Source organism: Vigna unguiculata, chromosome 6 (assembly GCF_037176805.1).
Source record: "Vigna unguiculata cultivar grain cowpea cultivar isolate G323 ecotype 2 chromosome 6, ASM3717680v1, whole genome shotgun sequence".
Classification (NCBI taxonomy): domain Eukaryota; kingdom Viridiplantae; phylum Streptophyta; class Magnoliopsida; order Fabales; family Fabaceae; genus Vigna; species Vigna unguiculata.
Window position 1 is genome coordinate 34,798,847 of NC_140797.1, and position 7,215 is coordinate 34,806,061.

Below are 7,215 nucleotides of genomic sequence, written 5' to 3' on the forward strand. Positions count from 1 at the left end.
CTAGCTTACACATCATGATTGCCTAGATATACTAATTACTTCTACAGGTAAATAAAAACCTTTACCTTCATAGATTGCAGCATTTCAACACACCATTTGCATGTCTACACCACAATTCATTGCTTGGCTTCCATGTAAAGTCCATGGCTTCCAAATAAAGTTCATGAATTCAAGCAAAGTACAATCAACTGTGTAGATGATGAAGGACTTGGACGATAAGATGAATTCGTGAATTCAAGAATTAAAAAACTAACGGAGAAATTCCCATAACAGGCTCAATGATCATAATGTTCAGTGATCAAGTACCGCTCATGCTCAGACCACAATGACAGATACAAGTACCTTCCCACAGCCAAAAAGAGAGACTACACCATTCTAAACCGTAGAAAAATAGTGAATGGAAGCATAATAAAACGAGAGAGACTACATCCATTCTAAATCGTAGAAAAATAGTGACTACAACCTTCACACTATTCAACCAAGGAGAGAGACTACAGCCATTCCAACAAAAATCTACGACCATTGCCTCCACGACCATAGAAGGTCTGGTCTTCACTGCAAAACAAGACAAAGATCCAACAGTACAAATCCCATAGCCCCCCTCATAATCATAGTGCGTGTTTACAAGAACTGTCATTCCAAAAGTTTAACCAGTAGAATAACCATACAAATCCCAAAGCCCCCCTCATAATCATAGTGCGTGTTTACAAGAACTACCACTCCACAAGTTTAGCCAGAATAACCGCAAAGGAAATAATGAATGCAAAGATAATATAACTTAAAGTTTCCTGAATCACCATCCGAAACCTGCACCCACGTATCTATTAGCAAAATAACAAACTTTTGGTATTGAAAAAAATCAGCAAGTGACTAAGATTGAGAAATATAGTCAGCATAAGATCTGAAAGGAATAAATAGGGCTGTGTGATGTTGGAGTAGTGAATAGTGCAACATATTTAAGATCCAGTACTAAACACCCTTCTGAGTTTTTAAATGCCCTATTTTAGGTTTTTAACTCTTCAACCGGCAAATGAAAACCCAGACTCGAGGACATGCTAACAAGAAAAGAACACAAACACCTGAATTTCATACATCTTTGTCATCAAATCCTCAAGTAAAGAACACTAGAAGACGGAAGTATACAAAAGAAATGAGTTCATAAATTCAAGAAAAAAAAACCAATGGAGAAACTATGCAGAGAAACAAGTAAAAATTTTAATCCTTATGTTTGGTAATACTTGAGACTAAGACTTTAAAATATATGAGTAGTGGACAACAGTACCACTCTCCTCCTCTTCTATTTATAATGAAACAAGTACATATGAAAAGACTACTCTAAGATACTAGGCATGATTACATGCAACAGTAAATACGGCAGTAGGTAGTTTCCCACACTCAACACCCTACACATAGGGTTAATGATACAATAGGTAATAATTCTAACACTCCCCCTCAAGCTGGAGCATACAAATTGTATGAACCAAGCTTGGAACAAATGAACTCAATCCGAGGTCTCCTTAATGACTTGGTCAACACATCTGCAAGTTGGTCATTTGACCCAGTACAAATTTCCTTGGTCATCAATTTTTCTCGAACAAAGTGGCAGTCAATTTCTATGTGTTTAGTTCTCTCATGAAACACTGGATTTGATGCAATGTGGAGAGCAGCCTGGTTGTCACAGTACATCTTCATGGTCTAAATTTCACAGAAGTTAAGCTCTCGAAGAAATTGCTTTACCCATATGAGTTCACACGTGAGAGACGCCATTGCCCGATATTCAGCTTCAGCGGTGGATCGAGCCACTACATTTTGCTTCTTACTTTTCCAAGAGATAACATTTCCTCCAAGGAGGACACAATATCCCGTAGTAGAGCGTCTGTCAATAGCATAGCCTGCCCAATCAGCATCACAGCATCACAGTACCCAAAGATTTGAACATTTCCTAGCAAACCTTGTCCTAGAGCCTTCTTGAGGTACCTTAAAATACGGATGATGGCATTCCAATGTCCAAGACATGGAGTCTGCATAAACTGGCTAACAATTCCAACTGCGAAAGATAGATCAGGCCTCGTAATAGTAAGATAAATTAACTTTCCAACGAGCCTCCTATATCTCTCTGGATCGAAGAATAATTCGCCTTCTTCTGTTGTTAACTTCTGATTTGGGTCCATAGGACTCTCTACTGGTTTGCAGTCAATCATACCTGTTTCTTGTAATATATCAAGAGCATATTTCCTTTGAGAGATTACAACTCCATCTTTTGACTGAGCTACTTCAATGCCCAAGAAGTATTTGAAGCTTCCGAGATCCTTGGTTTGAAAATGTTTACACAAGTGCTCCTTCACTTGAGATATTCCAGTAGTATCATTTCCTGTAATAACAATATCATCAACATATACTATTAGGTAGACACATTTCCCAGGAGAGGTATGTTTGTAAAAGACTGAGTGATCTGCCTCACTGCGTCTTAACCCAAATTTCTGAACAATGGAGCTAAATTTTCCAAACCAAGCTCGTGGTGATTGTTTGAGGCCATATAAAGATCGATGCAATTTGCATACCATACCAGACTCCCCCTGAGCAACAAACCCAGGAGGTTGCTCCATGTAAACTTCCTCCTCAAGATCACCATGAAGGAAGGCATTTTTGATATCCAACTGATGAAGCGGCCAGTGACGAATTGCTGCCATTGCAAAGAAGAGGCGAATAGTAGTCATCTTGGCCACGGGAGAGAAGGTGTCACAATAGTCAAGGCCATAAACCTGAGTGTACCCTTTTGCAACCAGTCGGGCTTTGAGTCGATCAACCTGACCATCGGGGCCAACTTTAATTGCATACACCCAGCGACAACCAACAGCCTTCTTACCCGAAGGGAGGGGCACGAGCTCCCAAGTATGATTGCTTTCAAGAGCCTACATCTCTGCAAGTGCTTCATTCACATTTTTGGGAATAACAACAGAAGACACTGAGGATAAAAGTGAACAATAGGAAGACGATAATCGGTGATAGCTAAGAAAATTATAAATGGGATGTGGATTTCGAGAGGAACGAGTACCTTTTCTGAGAGCAATGGGCCAACCTGAATCACCTTCACCAGGAGTCGTGGGATCAAGAGACGAGGGAGAAGAGTCTGAAGTAGGGGATTCACCATGTTCTGGAACAACTAGACTATTCGTCGGCGTCCTGTGTTGGAGAGAATCAATAGGTGGAGATGATGGTTCAGGAGGACTTTGGTCGAGACTTGGAGGGACATGGACATTGGAAATATTGTACTCAACCACGAGAATAGGAAGGACCTGCTGTATGACATGGACATCTTGAACAGATGGAGAGAAGTAAGGGGTCTGTCCAAAAAAGGTAACATTGGCAAACATGTAATATTTCTTGGTTTCAGGAGAGTAACATCGATACCCTTTTTGAAGTCGTGAATAGCCCAAGAAAACACATTTGAGAGAGCGAGCAGAAAGCTTGTCTAACCCGAGAGACATGTCATGAACAAAACATACACAACCAAAAACTCTAGGAGAAGTGTGAAAGAGAGGATTGTTTGGAAACAGAATGGAGAAAGAGACCTTATGATTGAGAGAGGAAGATGGCATCCAATTAATAAGAAAACCTGCAGTTAAGATGGCATCTCCCCAGTGATGGACAGGAACGTGCCAACGTTGGCACTAAGCAAAAGGGTACCAGTTTCAACTAAGTGTCTATTTTTTCTTTCTGCTATACCATTTTGTTGTGGCGTATGAGGACAAGTAGACTGGTGCAGGACGTTGGCACTAAGCAAAAGGGTACCAGTTTCAACTAAGTGTCTATTTTTTCTTTCTGCTATACCATTTTGTTGTGGCGTATGAGGACAAGTAGACTGGTGCAGGATACCATGGGAACTCAAAACATTAGAAAGAGCAGATGAAAAATACTCTTTGGCATTGTCACTTCTTAAGATTTTAATAACTTGACCAAATTGATTCTTGATTTCATTCAAAAAAGATGTGAAGAGGGATAATAATTCAGAACGATCTTTCATAAGATAAACCCAAGTATATCTCGAATATTCATCAATGAAAGTAACAAAATACCTAAAGCCAAAAGATGAGACACGACTAGGTCCCCCGGAATGGATGACAGAAAAACTAGAAGTACACCTTGATTGAGATCTTTTAGGAAAGGTAGATCTAACATGTTTTCCTAGTTGACATGACTCACATTCTAAAGTCTGGAGACGACTAAGTTCAGGAAACATTTTCTTTAACTTGGACAGGTGAGGGTGACCAAGCCGATCATGTAACATTTTAGGATTGGGGGCTGCAACACATGACACACGTGGACGAGATCCAAAATGGTATAATCCGCCTGCTTCATATCCTTCTCCAATCTGTCTCCCCGAGCCACGCTCCTGTATAACAAAAGATTTGTTATCGAAGGTTACAAGCAATTCAATGTTTTGGTTTTGATTTAAGGAAATTAAATTGAAAGGAAAGGACAATTAGGGACAAAAAGGACAGATTTTAGATTTAAGGACGGAGATAAGATGGCTTGACCGACTCCCTTTGAAGATGTTTTAGAACCATTTGCGAGGGTTATAAAATGAGATTTTTCTTGGAATGAAATGGTTGAAAACAAGGAGGTATTACCAGAAATGTGATCAGAAGCACCAGAGTCAATTACCCGTGAATTGTGACCTTCCATGGATTGAGAGATGCAAACAATTGATGTACTTGGAGCTTGAGATGACTGACCAAGCTGTTGGATTTGAGGCGTAGGTACTCTTGATACTCGTCCTCAGTGAACTTGGAGTCAGTAGTCTCTGCCTGGGAGACATTGGCTGTTTTGGCAGGAAATCCATCTAAAGTGTAGCAGTTTTCTTGGGTATGACCCATCCTTATACAATACGTACACTGAGGACGTCCACGACCTCCACGTCCACCTCCTCTAGTTCCACGACCTCCTATTCCTCGGGTGGCAACCATGACATTACAGCAAGAGTTTCTGGAGTTTGAAGAGTTGGAACACGTATCATGCGGGAGATCAAAGTTTCCATGGAAGGAACCTCATGAGAGGTCAAAAGCTGATCTCGTATATGATTAAAGTCTGGGTGTATAGAGCGGAGGATCATTACCATATAGTACTTGTCAAGTTTTTTCTTCATTTCATCTAGAGAGTCGACTTCCAAGAACATTCGAAGTTCTTCCACAGCAGCTTGAGCGTCATTCATGAATGACATCATATCATGGTTAGTCATTTTCATAGATGCCAACTTGTTCGCCGAATCATAGAGGCGTTGAATATCATTTGCATAGATATTCTGAGTTCGCTTCCAAAACGAGTGGCAAGTTTTGAAGGCCCGTAAGGACATCAAAAGTCGTGGTTCCACCGACTGCCACAATAGAGCACATAGTTGGAAATCCGCTTGTTTCCACTGTTCAGCTTTTTCAGAAGGTACGTGGCTGCCATCTTTCTCAAGGTGTTCGTGGTGTCCTTGACCGAGAAGCGGACCAAGTTAAGTAATTTTGGCCATTTAGTTTCTCGAACGTAATGCAGGGGCTTCCGGAGAATGAAATAGCACTCCCAGTTCCTCCAGTGGCCATGATATGATCAAGAGAATAAATGAAAACAGAGAGGATACCGGAAAACAGTGAAACAGTGACAATTTTCGAATTCGAAAGTGACGATTTCCACAAGAGGTGCCACTGGACTTCACAGATTTGAGGGTCAAAACGGGTAGAGGAGGCTCCGACGACGACGACGGAGGTGGCGCGACGACGAACTGGCGACAGGAAGGCGGCGCGTGGGCGGCACGCGCCTGACTGCAGCGAACAGAGAAGACACGCGTGGAGGCGTGTCGCGACGGCGCTACCTGCGACACCGGCGGGGTTGGCTGTCGCGCGGAGAGACGGTTCAGATCCGGTGGTTTCCGGACGGAACTGCGTCAGTGGACGGCGGCCGACGGTGGCGGACGGCGGCGGATAGCGACAGAGGATGCAGACAGTGGCGGACAGAGTCAAAATGTTGTTTGCAGTGTTGGGTAGTTCAGAAACGAGGTTAACCGAACTTGGACAGCCGCGGACAGCAGCGGTGACTAAAAGCAATCAACCGCGGACAACGGTGACGGACCAGAAACCAGAGCGGGATCAACCCACTCTGATACCAACTTGAGACTGAGACTTTAAAATATATGAGTAGTGGACAACAGTACCACTCTCCTCCTCTTCTATTTATAATGAAGCAAGTACATATGAAAAGACTACTCTAAGATACTAGGCATGATTACATGCAACAGTAGATACGGCAATAGGTAGTTTCCCACACTCAACACCCTACACATAGGGTTAATGATACAATAGGTAATAAATGTAACAGTAATCATGTTCAAAGAAAAAGAAATGCGATAATAGAGAGCAAACTCAGAAGAAAAAGTTGAAAGAAAAAGAAATATGATAATAGAGAGCAAACTCAGAAGAACTCAGGCTATCATCCTTAGCCATTGGTTGTTCTAAACAATCATGTTTTTCGAAAAGGCATGCTGAAGAAGGAAAACAGAAAACTAAGGATTTGATAGATATCTATTATCAAGTAAAATACTACATTCTAATTGACGTAAACTGATGTACTATTAATTCAAGACGTCTTAAATCTAACCACATTAATTGATCGCAAATACCATAAACTTCACCCAAACCCAACACAATCTTGATCAAGACATAAAACCCACAGAACAAAGTAGCAAATTCATATAAAACCAAGGGAGACGTAAATGCTAATAATAAGATAACAATACACGAAACAAATCCAAACTACCTGTGCAGAGGATTCTATAAAGGGCAAACTCAAGTGCTCTAAACTCCAAAGATTTTCAATACTCGACCTGCAAAAGAAATCTCAGAAGCTAAGCAGCTTGTTCTGAAAAGGGATGAATGCAATCGTTTCAACCAATTCCTGGACTTTTGTTAAGAAACAGAATAACCTCGAGTTGTTAGGGGTCGCATCAAAATTTTATGAAAGAAAAGCCACAGCAAAGTTCTCTAAACTCAACTGAAATTAACAAATTATCCACCACCAGCACAGCTCAAGCATAGAAGCACACAATGACCGACACAAATACTTTCCTAACCAATAAAAAAGAGTACAACCATTCCAAATCAAGCACATAAGAAAAATAGTTAATGGAAAGGTAATAAAACCTAAAGCTTCACATGATGTCCAATAACCTACCGCCAT